A 16,479-nucleotide genomic window follows, 5' to 3' on the forward strand; every position below is an offset into this window, starting at 1 on the left:
CAAGATTCTTGCACATTTTGGAGTTTTGGTTTTTCCCAGAATAGTTTTGATACAAATTTGGCACTGTTGATTGGTGGCTAACTGGCTGTGTGTGTGTGTGTGTGTGTGTGTGTGTGTGTGTGTGTGTGTGTGTGTGTGTGTGTGTGTGTGTGTGTGTGTGTGTGTGTGTGTGTGTGTGTGTGTGTGTGTGTGTGTGTGCATGCCTGCGTGCGTGCGTGCGTGTGTGTGTGTGTGTGTGTGTGTGTGTGTGTGTGTGTGTGTGTGTGTGTGTGTGTGTGTGTCTGAAATAAAATATTTAAAACATAAGGTCAAGCGTCTGTCAACTGTCTTTTCTCTTTCCTGTAAAATAATAATGCCAAAGGGTTGAGGAAATGTAACACTGCTTGCACCTGAATAATATTGGTACAGTATATATGATTCATCACCACCAGGTGTCTGTGGGTGTCAGAATTTGTTTGCACGTCACCGTGCACACATTTTTCATGGAGGAATAAGGAAAACCTGTGTTTGTGTAGTTTTGATTAACTTGTTCAAACTTCAAACTATAACATGTGGTACCTATACCTGCAACAAACTTCCACCACATACAGTAAGACTAGAGAAAAGTGCACTCTTCAGCGCGGATCTCCGCCAGGCCTGGTTGCCCACCCATGCAGGGCCATGGCAGGGTGCCATCAGGACAGGCCAGGGCCAATAAACATTTTTCATAGGACATGTAGGCTAATGTTATACTGTTGTGAGGGCACTAGGGTGTAACATAACTGTAAAGAACGCCCAAAAAAGCGTCTTACTAAAGGGCACTTCGGCACAAAGTCAGGGTTTGAACCAGAGAGTGTGTGTGTGTGTGTGTGTGTGTGTGTGTGTGTGTGTGTGTGTGTGTGTGTGTGTGTGTGTGTGTGTGTGTGTGTGCACTTTCATATTGTTGTTGGGTGGAAACCTTGTATGCCCAAAACCTTCCTTTGTTGTTATTATTTTAAAAACGACGCGAGGCGTTGTGTGCTTGTAGATCTGCTGTTTTCACTCATTTTGGGTGACACTTTTGTAATGATAAAGGGGGGCTTTAATTTACAAAAAAAACATACACATTTTAAACGTGGAGATACAAGGTTTCTGCCTGACAGTGACGATGTACTTCCCGCATATTCTATCTCTTTCTTTGGAAGGTGCCACTGACATTCAGTTCCAGAACACACATTTACTATGGAGAAACTCGAGACGCGATGAATACTCACCATGGCCCACCCTGCTGTTCCCTTGACAAGTACAACATGGTGATGATGGTAAGTTCATCACCAGCCACAATATTTTAATCACTTATAAGCAGTGGTTTTCAAAGTTTTTCAACATCATGGTCCATTATTTATTCTGCTTCAGAGCCACAGCCCACAGACCACCATTTGGTGAGATTTTGCCTTTCAGACCCAAAATGTTTTTGTCATTGTTGGGTAAGATTTTGTCCGCAATTCCATGCTGTATTGGTTTTGGTACCATAGGAGAGACAGCAAGCAAAAGTTGATCAAAATAACAATTCTTCTGCATTCTCATTCATTTGTGTAGACTTCTTGTAAATTAAGTAATACAGATGTTTAACAATAATTTAACTCTTGAGAGCGTAAAATGAAACCAAATGGACCTGTAAGGGTCCATTTGGTTTCATTTTACACTCTCAAGAGTTAAAGATCTATAAGGGTCCATAAGGTGATTAGTAGCTCTCCATCATTTAGCTGGGGACCACCTGGAACCCCCTCAGGGACCCCTGGTGGTCCCCGGACCACTGGTTGAAAACCACTGACTTAAGCTACCGGTATAGGCTACATACTTCATACAATGAACAGCAAAAATAGCCGATCTACAAGCTCACAGCGAGAACTAGCACAGGAAAAGGTGTCCCTATATAGGCTGTGATTTCGAGATAGACCCTGGTCTCGGATAGGACACAGACTGGTTGTCAAGTAGCTCTGCCGGAAGCTCATAAACTCAATATCTCCACTACTGTGCAAGTGTTTGTTGTTTTCAGATAGTTGCAATAATATGTCCGCCAGGAAAGGAGAATGACGGTAGAATTACAGCTTATGTTGTTCACCTTTGGCCTCAATCCTCATGATACTGTTTGTTCTGACCATTTGAATTTCAAAGTCAAAGCCATGACGTGGGCTAGGTATCAATTGTTTTGGGTATAGCTTGGTCCCCTGACACAAGCAAGTTCCCCACTTATCTTTGTATATAGTTAGGCTTTCTCCCTGCTTTTCTCAGATAACTGCTTACCACCAACCTGAATATTTTATGCAGTACTTAGGCCGACTTATGAGCTCATGCATTCAAACTTTTATCTTACAATGTGAAGTGTCTCCAACCACTGAACAATTATTGATTGATACATAATTCCTTGGCAACTGTCTGTAAATCTTACTCTGCATGCCAATATAGGAGTGTTCACTGTAATGTTACATAACTGTGTGTGTGTGTGTGTGGGTGTGTGTGTGTGTGTGTGTGTGTGTGTGTGTGTGTGTGTGTGTGTGTGTGTGTGTGTGTGTGTGTGTGTGTGTGTGTGCATGCTTGTGTGCGGGCGTGTGTGTGTGTGTGTGTGTGTGGGAGGTCCCATAAAAGTACCCAGTATGTGTGTTATTTATTACTTGACTATTAAGAATTTGCACAGATGAGATATACTGAGTGAATAGAACAGTAAAGACCACAAACGATTGTGTATTCAAGAGGAATGGGATGAGAAAAGGGAAATGTATCCTTGTGATTGAACTACAGCTGAGTCGAGCTGGCTAAACTATTCAAAATGAATAAAACAATATAATGTGCACGTAGAAATGTGCATGTGAACTAAACATCACAACCTCAGATCACTGAAGGTAGCTGAGGGTAAATGTGGTAAATCTGAGCATCAGGTGTCATGTGATGCCCGTTGGTGTGGTAGTGTAGGTACTAAGTAGCCCCCACCTCATTGTGTACTGGTTGTTGGAGATGCTGTCGAGCTCCCATAAGGGTTATTTTAAGCATGGTGCCCCTAGGAAAGGATTAGAGGTAGAACCATTGTGTCTCTCATCATGGTTTCCATTAAGAAAGCTCATAGACACTGGGATCAACATTGGCTTTGTGACCTGAACAATGACAATTTCCATTCAGACTCAGTTGGCATCTAAGGCTTTGTTCAGACACCAGGCAAATCCGATTTGTTTCTCCAATCTCATCTTTGGGACTGACGGTCACTGATATTTGCAAGTGATCAGATTGGATTAGCGTTTTCAGATACAGGTTTCCTCCTGATGCTGGTCAGATGTGTGGACAATGCCTTCGGCTTCAATAAGAGGACAACAGAAAGGGAGCAGGTGCTGGAAAGATAATGGCCGTGGTACAAACAGATGAGAGAAAGAGATGACACAAATGAAGAGATAAGTGCCAAAACAAGATGGAAAGCTAACTCATGAGGAATGGAAAGAAAGATGATTGTGGTGAAAATCCAGTGCGTGCGTGCGTGCGTGCGTGCGTGCGTGCGTGCGTGCGTGCGTGTGTGTGTGTGGCATTGCTGTATGCTGTGTGGGTGTAGGCCATGCATGATTTGTAGGGGTGGGGTTGGTGTGGTCATACATGTTGTATCATGTGAGAGTAGCTGGAGGAAACAGGTGAACATGCAAACTCAACAGAGAGACTCTTGTTGGGTTTGAACCCTGGGCCTCCCTGCTATGCTAACCATAGAGCTACCATTGATTGATTGATTGATTGATTGATTGATTGATTGATTGATTGATTGGTTGGTTGGTTGGTTGGTTGGTTAGTTGAATTGAATACTTTATTAGACAGAAATATAAACAGCACATGGTACAGTCAGACATTAAGGCTAAAAGGATAACACAAAAAAGCCCTGGGGACTTGTTTCAATGGTGGTCCTATGTATTCAGTTCATGAACATACTAGCACAACATCAAAATACTGGCATACAAATGTATCTACAAATCTACAATCTACAAAACACTATTGTGTACTGAGGAGAAAAAGGAAAAACGGCGGCAGTGAATGACACCTCCTTTCGATGGGAATGTACCTTTACATTTGACATACCCTTGTGGTCTCTTTTGTATTATTCTATTTATTCTTTCTTTTTTTTCCCATGCCAATTTTGAAAGAAACCAGTGATTCACATCTTTTAATGGATGGTGTCAGCCACTATTCCACAATACAACACATGATATGGATTGCTCCCTAAGGCATTTACTTTAATAAACTATTATAAATACTATAATGATTACACTCAGTGTGTACGATTATGCAATTTACACAAATCCACAATTATGTATTTTTGACCTTGATTTTATTTTATTTGGTAATATTGTCCCCTTCATTTGGCCCATGGAGCAGTGAGCAGTCACAGTGCAGCACTCGGGGACCAACTCCAGTTGTAAGAGATTATGACCTTAATCTATAAAACCAAAGGTTCGTCATCAGTTCGGGGCGGCCTAGGGCCTAGTGATTGTTCCCTCCAAGTTTCAGGGAAATTATAGTTATTTTGCTAACTGACAAATGGAATGGGGCGAATACACATTTATAGTAGTGCCCTCTCCATGCCAGACACCCAAACACACACAGAAACATGCAGAAACAGTAGGTTTCATATGAGACCCTTGTTTATTTAACTCTGGAAGGAATACTCCTTCCTATGGGAGACGCTAATGCGTCGCATAAATCAGAGCCTTTATGTGCGGTGCAGACACCCAAACACACACAGAAACACGCTGAAACTCATACACATACACAAAACATACAGACCGGACAAACACAACACATTTGCAAAGACAGGATGTAATAATCATCATACTGTACTCCGGTTTTGCGCGCACCTGCTACTGCTCTCCTTAATGGCTGCTTTAGTTTTCCATTACCAGGACCCATCAGCTGTAAGTCATCCTAGCAAAAGCAAACAACCTAACAACGTGAATGAGATGTGCTGCCATAGTTGTAATAACATTTAGGTACCTCTGTTTCCCCTCACGATATAATTCTACTCAACTTTCTTTCCTGGTGATGTCTGAGTTGTGAAACTGATGCTACTGTTAATTTCCCGAGGGAGTTATGTAGGCCATAGATATGAAACACTAGATATCTCATCTGTCTCTGCAGTTCATTGGAGCGATTTGTAACTACTGGAGTCCGGACGTCCGGGAAAAACCAAGGGAATGCTGCCAGTCAAAGTGACTTTTCCGGGACTTATCAATTCAACAGAGCTTTATTGGCGTATGTGTGACTCACACGGAAGCGATTCACGCGGAAGCCATGCAGATTCCCTCGGTTCCTCGATACATATGATATGCCCCAGAGCTGAAGGAGGAGTCTGCCAGAGAGGCCAATTAGAAAGGAGAGGAAAATTAGGAGAAAAAATATAATGTTTTTTTTTTTTTTAAACTTTTGGGGCACCCTAATGGCCAAATGTTAGGGACGCATAACACACATATAAATACTAGTCCTGTGCCCAGTGGTGTGCAATGAAGGATTGAATGTAGGATTGAATGGAGTCTCAGAAGTAATGTTGGAGAACCCAGACCGGTGCCCGTTGGGCAGAAGAGTCACCATCGATGTCCAGTTGTGCAATACCAGTTGAATCCATCTGTCTGTCTGGCTGGCACTCTTTTATGCCCATATATGGTGTTCCGTGACCAGGCCAGTCTGTTATGTCATCTCTAAATTCGGGCACTGTAGTGATGTCAGTCAGTGATGTCAGTTGGGCTTTGTTGATGTCACTTGTTACCATGGTAACTGTGTATTATCAGTGATGTCAGCATGCAGACAGACGGCGGACGGACAGAGCTTGTAGATCTGCTATTTTCACTAGTTTGGGTCTCGAGCTAGAAGGTTTGGGAACCACTGGGATACATGGTCATCATCACTAATGTATACATCATCACTGACTGCTTTATGGTCTCTCCATGTGAAGTGCACTTACGCATTTTGATGGTGGTGGATAATTTAGTTGATATATGATGGACATATTAATTTCCCCATGCCTCATTTTATTGCAAGGCATGAGGGAAAGTTTGAACATTTTACAGATTACAGCTACAAGCTCAAACTCAAGAGGATGGCATGGTGTGTTGTTTATGGTAGCATGCCCATAAAAGTAGAACATTTGTTACTGTACAAGGAGCCAGGAAGCTGAAATATGCCTGCAGACACTGAATCCATCATGTTTGCTTTATGCATTAGTTAGATAAGTGATTCCCACTAGTTGTGGTAGCCGGTTGATAAATTGAACCTGATGGCATTTATTGTTATACTGTATGCAGGCCTACGTATATATTGTGTTTATATAGCCTTAGGGTACTTATATGACATACATTTTATTCAGGGTCAATGGGTTTGTTGGGTCTTAGAAAAGTACATTTATCCTGTGCTTAATAATAAAAATATTTGAAACATGAATACAAATATTTATTGTGATTAATGATATTTCATCTCCAAACGTAATGTGTAGGTTAGTAGCAACATTTCATTGTTTGCATTTGGACCTTCTATTTTGTCCTACGCACCTGTCGTCAACCTCTTTGGTGTGTATCTGGACTTTTTTCAAAGGAATCAAATGACTGCAAAGGAGGTCAGGGATATCAGGTAAACATCAAAACCAGCATCTGTCTTAAGACAGAACAGGAGACTTTCAAGGCAGAGATAATCTCTCTCTGCCACTGAACCAAGAGAGCAACAACAGTCATTATACAGGCATGCACACTCACACTCACTCACACTCACGCATGCATGCACGCACGCACGCACACTTTTATGTTGCCCTGTGAGAGGCATTTACTGAGTCAAAGTCTTGGTATTACTATTGACTCACTTTGCCAATATCCAGAGTCTGTTTCTGATTCAAAACAAATGTTCATTTTAGATCGTAATGATAGTAGGCCTACCATCATTTACAAATTTGGCCATTAACCGGAAGGGACAGGGTAAAGTGATACTCATACTGTTGTCAACGCGTGTGCGCGTGCACATTTGTGTGTGTGGGTGTGTGGGTGCGTGTGTGTGTGTGGGTGGGTGTGTGCGTGTGGTGTGGGTGTGGGTGTGTAGGCCTATGCATGCATGTGCATAAGTTTGCATTGCATGCATGCATGTTTGCATGAGAACATTGGAAACAAGTGTTTCATTATGCTTTTATGTGCTTATCCTGGGTTTAAGTTATATTGTGATTACTTGTATTCTTTTTTTTGCCAAAATCAAATGTGTGTGTGTGTGTGTGTGTGTGTGTGTGTGTGTGTGTGTGTGTGTGTGTGTGTGTGTGTGTGTGTGTGTGTGTGTGTGTGTGTGTGCAGTGCAGTGCACGTGCACGGTTGGTTCAGCCTGATGTTTGTTCTGAACAGGGCATTCAGATGGATGTTCTAGGTCTGGTAAGCATCGCCTCCTGCCTCCTTTGAATCCTAATGAAAACAAGCCCTCCGTCCCAAAATGAATGAGGTGTCACAGTCTCTCGGCTTACATTGTCGTTCAGCTGTGTCGCTCGCCGAAAATAGCCATCATGCAAACTCACCATGACAGAGCATACCATACATTAGGCATATAAGCTCAATGCATGTCCATTATTACGTGGATGCTGGGAAAGTGGACAGACGTTATTTGAAACTCATTCAGGGAAGACATTTTGTCTTCCCTGTTAAATATCTTTCAGGGAAATGGTCCCTGAATAATTCTTATGAACATCGAACAGTCATAAACATGATTTATAATTGATTTACTATTGATCATTCAGTCAAATGGAACTGAGTGGCGACAGTGGTATCTTTCTTGGCCAAAATGATGAATTATATATTAGGGTTCTGGGAATATTAGCTTTTATTGTTCAACCTTTTCCTCTGTGACAAGATCAATCTGGCCATCAATGTTCAAAAAGTTTCCATCTTGCACTTTTCTCACTCTCTCTCTCTCTCTCTCTCTCTCTCTCTCTCTCTCTCTCTCTCACACACACAATGCAACTAGTTTAAACTTTCAACCTCTTGTAAAAACTTGCAACAAACTTGTAACAACTTACAACATTATTATATTATGAACAGCTTATTTAATTCTTAATTACTTACCCCATTATGTGTTTTTTCGTATTCCTAATCCATTATTCCAATATCTGAGAGAAAAAACATATTTAAATCATTCACTTTAACCTCTGTAGTAGCCTACATTAGTCATTCAGACATAAACACATAAAAAAACATTCCAACATAAAAATGAACAGAAAAGGTCTTATTTGGGATGTTCCTTTTAGGCAGGGTGTTCAACTGTACTTGTACTGTAGGCCTACTACAGTACATTTCAATTGTATTGACTATAATTGTACTGTTCTCCATTTTTGTCTAATAAAATAATCAATCAATCAATCAATCAATCAATCAATCAATCAATTCTATTCTTCGATTATACTGAGTTATTTTGGAGTTTATAAATGATTTTTTATACAGTTTTGCATACCTCCTATTTACTTCAATTCATCCAATATTGGAATTTTTCGTCAAGGCTTAGGTGAGACAGGTTCTCAAACCAGCGGCTCTCTGGTCTATAATTTCAAGGACCGTCTGATATGCATTAGGCCATGGAACCCTTGAGAACATCTATCTATTCTCGGGGACCCCAATCTACCCTGTGAAATCCTAACAGTGTGAGTGTAAAAATGTGTACAAAAGCCCCAGTTTGAGAACCGCTGCATTAAAAAGAGTGTGTGTTTCGTCTGTCTAATTATGCATATTCCATGTGCCACTGTGTTTGAATTCAAGTTCAGACAACCAACAGCTGTACTGGCAGGAGCAAAAACATCAATGGTTCCAAAGCAGAGACAGCTGGAGGCCGTATGAGTGAAATATGCCTCACTCACTGTTCCTGTGAGGCATTGTCTCCCAGGTGAACCCAATAAAAAGGCTCTGGAGCAGCTGCTCCTCTGAGCTAAAGGGTCACCCACCCCTTAGGCTTAAAAAGCATGCTACGCTGCTAAAAACACTAGGATCATTTAACCACATTAAAGCCGATGACCGGTCCTACTATAATCTCAGCTGAACCAGCAGCCTATCCTCCCAAGTGGTCCCTGTAGAAGTGCTACAATAGCAGTTTCAAGGGAGAACTTCCATTTTTAGCTACAGTGTTCCACAGAGCAGCTGGAGAGACAGTATTTAGGCCAAATTATTAGTAATGTTGAGCATCCAGATAAGTGATCCTGCTTGTCTGGATAATAGATAAATATCATTCAAATCACTGAACTCATGACTTGTCAACTCATGACCAGGTTCCACAACCTCTGAGTTTCAGCCAGGTATTCTGTAAAATCATATACGGCTACTTGATTCCTGGTTTTCTTAATTAAGATTAATTGGAATAAAATGAACGTAATACATAGCAAGAAAGCTAGGAGACACACCCTACCTAGGGGCGGCAGTGGCTCAGGGGTAGAGAAACCGTCATTAGAACACAGAGGGTTCCCATTTCGATCCCAGGCTCCCCCAGAGTTATTGTTGAAGAGTCCTTGAGCAAGGCTCTGAACCCCTAGTTGCTCCCGATGAGCAGGTTGATGCCTTGCATGGTTTCCTCCGCCATCGGTGTCTGAATGTGTGTGTGAATGGGTGAATGTAATGCACAATCTATGTAAAGCTTCTACGGAAAGGCGGTTCTCTTGAATTCGGAATGCCGAGGTCTATAGAAAAGTGGGGACACCCCCCCATTCCGATGAATTGATGTCAATGGTCGGACTCGGAATACAGATGTGTCGGAGTGCCGATGGGTATCCCCAGATTCCCCACTGAGCCACTGCCGCCCCAATCGTCAGAGACATTCATCCATATCACATCCTCCAGATCAGAGGCCACAGCTACTCTCATTCCCCTTGTGCTGTCGTCCTTTACCTCATCACTATCTTTAACTAAAAAGAAGGGTGAGAATGATAAGTGCTTGAGTTAAATGATCACACTATATAGAACAATGAGTGAGTAAGTAAGTACTGTAAGTAAGCCTTAGGGCAGGATCCCTGTTTCAGTAGCGTGGGCAGCCCCCTGGACAAGTACACCCCCTGGACATGATGCTAGTACTGTATGTCATAGGGACTTACCCCCAATCCGACCCTTGATCTGATGCCAAGCAGGGAGGCTCAAACCCCAACCTCCCCGTCTCAGGGCAGACGCTCTAACCACAAGGCCATTGAGCTGGTTATAGAGCATTTCCAGGGGAGCGTTTCGCTGTTACTACATGTCATCTTTTCGACACCCAACTGTAACCCTTACCCTAAACCTTACCTCCGTGGGGTGAGTCGCTAACCATCCCGACACTCCTTTGTCGAAATGACGGTCGTTCGAAAGAGCGAGATTTCCCCAGTTGCCAGTGCCCCTGATACACGTAGCAATTCTTTCATCAGTATCAACCAGCAACGACCAGCGGCGTCAATTGGGTATGGCCATTGGCATCATCATTGGATTAATCTTTGTGTGCCTTCACGCGTGCAAGACACCAGTCATGTTGCCATACCTAATCAACAGGCAAGAATTTATTTTAGGAAGTACATTTTATTTTTTTCCCCTTTAGCCATGCCCAATTGACGCCTCTGGTCGTTGCTGGTTGATATTGATGAAAAAATTGCTACGTGTATCAGGGTCTGTAAAAAAGCTGCATGGCCCTTTGAACACCGTCAAAGGGGTGGATTATTAGTGGTATAGTGTGTGGTAGTAGTTGTCACATGATCTCATTATCTTGTCTCATTGTCTAAGCTGCTAGATTATTATGTAATGTAATGTAATTTTGGAATAATAATCAAATCACCTTTCTAATTTATAGAAGCAGTTTCCCCAGTGGCTCATTCTACTATAGGCAACTCTGTCAATTACAGACTGTAACAAGGACGTCCTTTTCAGTGGCCATCAACGTGAAATCTTCCAATTTGCTGGCAGACAGGTGACTTCTCAAGCCTCTATCAGAGTCCAGGGTGAAGAGCTATTCACTTCACCGCATTGTAGTTTCCTAGCTATCACCTAGGAGGCTTTGTTATGTATTTTTAGGTGATAGCTAGAAAACTGCACCGCGGTGAAGTGAATAGCTCTTTACCCTGGACTCTGATAGAGGCTTAAGTCTGCTCCTTTTTTAAATAATCGTTCACAGGCCACCTACACCTGGGGTATTGCATGTGTCAGCTACGCGAGTCTAAGCAGGTGATATGCATCTGTGCGCGTGTCGAATCGCTGGAGAATTTTGATAGCAGCTCATTGTGTGACTCATTGCAGCTTTTGTTCTGTTCCATCTGGACCACCATCCTCCACAGCACTCTATCACATTCATCCTAATCGTGATTCTTTCAGCTTGTCCCGCGTAGTGCAGGGGTCTTCAACAGGGGGTTCGGGACCCCAAGGGGGTCCCCAGAGTTACTACAGGGGGTCCTCCAAATCTTTGAGTGATAGAAACTTTTTTTCTCCTTTTTTATATTAACCACTTGAACCCTATAGCCTCCATATTCTGAGAAAATAGCGAGCTTGTAGATCGGCTATTTTTGGCAAAGAGCTTTGGTGTAGGGGGAAAAAGAGCAGACTAAGTACAGAGTGAAAGGTCAAGTTTATTAAGTATTGACGGTTCAAGTGGGTAAATATCTGAAAACACAAATTGACATGAATCCAAAATACACTGATGATTGTGCTGTCAAACAATGAAACTATACGGAATCTATGAAAAGGTTGTGGGGGTCCCTGCTTCATCTCTCTCTCAACTAAGGGGTCCTTGGCCTGAACATGTTGAAGACCCCTGGCGTAGTGCATCAGACTGCAGGTTGTTAACCGTTGCCCTGCAATCAAATTCAATCACTTGATCAGGGCCTGTGAGGTCTTCAAGCGCAGATTTAGAGGCCACTGCTTTGGATTAGGAGGGACGTTTTTGGGATCTAGAAATTACAAAATCAGCATAAAGAGTAGGCCTACATGCCATGTATCATGAAACCTTCGTGGATGGCCTCAGTAGCTGTAGCAACAATTCTCAGTCAGTATCTCTACCAGGCCGGACAAACAAAGTTTGGAGACTATGTTTTAGCGCCTGTGTGTGTGTGTGTGTGTGTGTGTGTGTGTGTGTGTGTGTGTGTGTGTGTGTGTGTGTGTGTGTGAGTGTGTGTGTGTGTGTGTGTGTGTGTGTGTGTGTGTGTGTGTGTGTCATGTAACTGAGTGTATAAGGATGAGAGAGAGAGAGAGAGAGAGAGAGAGAGAGAGAGAGAGAGAGAGAGAGAGAGAGAGAATCAATAAGCAATAAGCTATGAGGTACTGTATACTGTACATTATTTGTAATTTCCTAATCGTGATTTTGGTTTCTCACACAATACAGACATTATAATAACCATATATGTTGTTGCTTTGTGTCTAAATTTACCCTGTTGTTTACTTCACAGGGTAATTGTATTATTGGATAGTAGGTCATGCAAGTGTTGACGGTAATTCTTTAATCACTGGGCAGATTGTGTTGTTACAAGCGGCATGTGCTATTCCATTTTTTATTAGTTTTCAAAAGAAACCAAGCTGCACAAAGTGTTGCTAGATCCCTGTGATGTAAACACATCCCCACGGCCCAGAATTCACTCTGCCTCAGAATTCCTGGCCCGGTGTGGTGCCTGAGATCACACAGAGACCACACAAGTGTGTAATTTAATTAAGAACTACAAGGGTGGCAAAAGAAAGTGAACACTCGCCATTCTTTCAAAAATAGCCGATGTACAAGCTCACAGCTTGCAACGCGTTGTGTGCTTGTAGATCTGCTGTTTTCGCTATTATTATAATCTTTTTAAAGGTTTGAAAATGCTCGCCTAACATGACATGCTAGGTTGGAAGTGGTTTAAGACAAAGTATGGTTGAAGACAAGAAAACCCTACCCCTATGTGTTGATGGGTGTGTGGATTGAGATGTACTCAGTGCTGATGGCATTGCCCTCCCCTGGGACCCCAAATGATGCCCCTGCTGTGAGGTGATTTGATTCGTTTTTCTTTTTTTTCTTTTTTGGGGGGAAAACACTTTTCTTTATATGGTGACTTTCTTTGTGTCATAATAGATCTCTCTGTGGGTATTTAACCCAATTATGAGGAGTTAACACAATTATTTGGAGTCAATTGTTTTTAAGAGCAGCTGAGGATAAACAGACCTAAAACGAGATTGTCTTTTTTTTGTAAGGTTCAGGCAGACTTATTGCAGGGACACGATTTCCATGCAAATCCCTTATCATATTGGTAGAAGAAATGTGCGCTGTCAATACATTTATATTTTGACATCTGTTGCTGCCTAATTCTACTGTATGAGATACCACCAGAAAATCTTCAATTTCCTGGAATTTACATTGAAAAGGCAATTCCACCTGTTAACCTGAAAAGGTCATCATAAAACATACTTACTTTTGATTGTTTGATGGATTGAATAAAAGTGGAACTTTATTTTACATGACTTGTGACTGTATATTTTGTTGATTGTGAATTTGATATTGCCTTTTCTGACCATGGTGCATGTTAAAGTGATATTTCACTTTGACATAACATTTTTACTCTTGATAAATCTTCTATCAGACATCTTCACCATTAACAACACCCTAGAATCATTTAGGAAAACAGTATAAGCATCCACTGCCATATCGTTGTGTATACTGTTGTTTTGTTGCTGTCTTGGTTTGTCTTTCTGTGTGTGGTGGTGAAATGAATTTCCCCTCCAGGGATCAATCCATCAATCAGTCAATTAATCAATCAAATTAAACCAGCAGCCAGCAGAGTGGGTGTCTTGTAATCACGTTTTTGTTTGGCAGATGTCCACCTCTTCAGACATGCCCAGCGCCTTCCACACCTAATCCCCTTTCCATTGTTTCAGCATTCAGTTTTTTATGCTTCAACGGTTAGTTTTTGTTGATTTAAAGCATCTTTATTCAGAGTATTTAGAAAAGTATTTAGTTTTAGCTTGATATGATTATTATATCTATAGGCAGGTGTTGAAAACTAACGCTGTACACTTTAAGCAATGCATCTGGTTCATCCAATGTGATTGTGATGTTAAATAAATAAATAAACATAACATTATTATGTGGCACAGGGTTGTAACATATCTCGTTCAATTTGTGTTCTGGCAGCTTGCAATTGACAACAAATTGATCAATCAATCTGATTTCTTTTTTTTTAACTAATTAGGTGCTTGCGGTCTACCTACGTTATTTTTTCTAGATTGATATTTCTATGCATTTGAAGTATTGATGTTGATGTAATGATATATTACCTTGCTTATTGTATTGATGTATTACCTTTCTTATTGTATGTCGCTCTGGATTAAGAGCGAAATTGATACTGTATATCACTATCACCATTTCCCTCGTGTGTCCATGACATCATCAGTGTGGATGTATCTGGTGGACAGCTGTTTTCTATGAGTGCTTCTCAACATTTTTAATTTGTTTTGAGTTACAGACCTGTAAGGGTCCATTTGGGTCCCCAGAAAAAGTACAGCATCACAATCATTTAACCACTTTATGCATTTATATTCTATTAATTCAAAAATAGCAGAGCTACAAGTTCATGTGCCGCGCTGCGAGCTTGTAGGAGCCAGACTTGGTGAAGCCATTCAGGTTGAGCCCCAACAGAGTTCAGTTATCTGGGGTAAAGGTCACAGACCGTCACCCCCAAGGTTGATCAGCTGTATAATGAAATGATCAAACCTTTGATAAGACTGATAAGATGGAGAATTTCTGGGCAGAATGAAGCTGAATAAAAATGACAATCCTCCCTAAATTAACACATCCATGGCATGCTCTATCTATGCTCTTTGTGATTTTAAAACCTAATGATGTTAGAGACATCAATGAAGACATGACAAACTTTATACAGGCAGGCAGGCACTTAAAATTAAATTAGAGACTTTACAACTCCCAATAGGAAAATAACTGAAGACCTGCTAGAAAGAGCTGAGATGAAGCCGCTGAGTGAGGAAGTGAAGCTATGAAGATGGAAGATGATTGGACAAAATACTATAGGGCATGACCACAACGACTGCAACAATGACATGTTGGGTACCAGAGGGAAAAGAAGAAAAGGAAGACCAAAGACCAGTGGCGTCAGTTCAGAAAAAGGTAAGGTATGGCAACATGACTGGTGTCTTGCACGCAAGACACCAGTCATGTTGCCATACCTTAGCAACAGGCACGATGAAAAGTACATTTTTATTATTTCCCCCTGTAGCCAAGGTATGGCAGCTGCATAGCCCTGCCATACCCAATTGACGCCCCTGCCAAAGACCACCTGGAGGCGTACTGCCAAGAAAAAGAAGAATGATGGACATCATGGTCTGAAGGGAGGACTGCAGCAGCTGACCACAAGAAGTGGAAGCGCTCTGTGAAGGGCTTATGTGCCACAAGGCACGAACAGGTAACAATAGGAAAATGACGATGGGATCTACCCAAGTTGGACATTTATGTACATGCTAGAATACATTTCTTTATGGGTAATTGAACATGTTGGATTACCGTGGTTTGAAATAGAGACTTATCTGAAATGACCAAACTGGCCTACTGATAATGGCCCTGGTAGGCAGGTTTCTGAAGTGTCCACAGCCCTCTGAGACACAGGGAGTAGACAGACAGAAATGGCGCCATATTATAAGCATTAATGAGGACCAATTATATGATGATGTGTAGAACATGGGCCGTCCCTTAAGTGCTTAACAAACACAGTGAGTCACCTCACATGTGGCTCACTAATCCTCTTATAGCCTGATTTATACTTCATCATACGACGGGGCCCATGCCAGAAAATAGCCCCTCGACAAGCTAATGATGCATTGTGAACTTGTAGATCGGTTATTTTTTAAATCAGGCTGATGATGTGAAGGGCTTTGGCCCTGGCCTGGGTGGGCTGAGGTACCTATACATAATTAAAGCCTAACTGGGCATATTATAGTCTACTCTAGCCTATAGGTAGACCTATATGTAAAAAAAAAAAAAAAAAAAAAAGTACATTATGATGTTATTATTTGGTTTGTTGTTACAGTTTTGTAGCCTACCTGAGTGTGACAATAACCGTGAGTAAGAACAGAGGGACAGAGAGAGCCTATAGGATAAAGAATGTGCTCAGGAATACCTATGCCAGCACACACCATGGCACAGACACCTTTTTTTTGGTATTTACATTTTGAAAAGCAAGCTGAATCAGAATGTAGCTAATTCATAAATCATAATAGTGCAAACATTGTGTGGCTCAATATCAGTACAAGTTTGAAAACAAGTTACAATTTAATGAAAGACTGCCACCTTGTGGGATTCAGGGAGATGTTCTGCTCTACATACTCTACTTAGCTTATTGATTGAAGAAGACATTATTAGAAGTTTGCATAGGAAAAGGTACAGTTTCATGACGGTACAGTTCACTGGTACAAGGTCAACTAAGAGCACTTGGCTTATTTACACAGCAGGAAACCATGGAAGTTTCTCATATAACATTGAATGACAGACGGATAGAACACAATATTATGCAGTAGA

Source organism: Nannobrachium achirus (assembly GCF_963921795.1).
Source record: "Nannobrachium achirus genome assembly, chromosome: 8".
In the NCBI taxonomy this organism is placed as follows: domain Eukaryota; kingdom Metazoa; phylum Chordata; class Actinopteri; order Myctophiformes; family Myctophidae; genus Nannobrachium; species Nannobrachium achirus.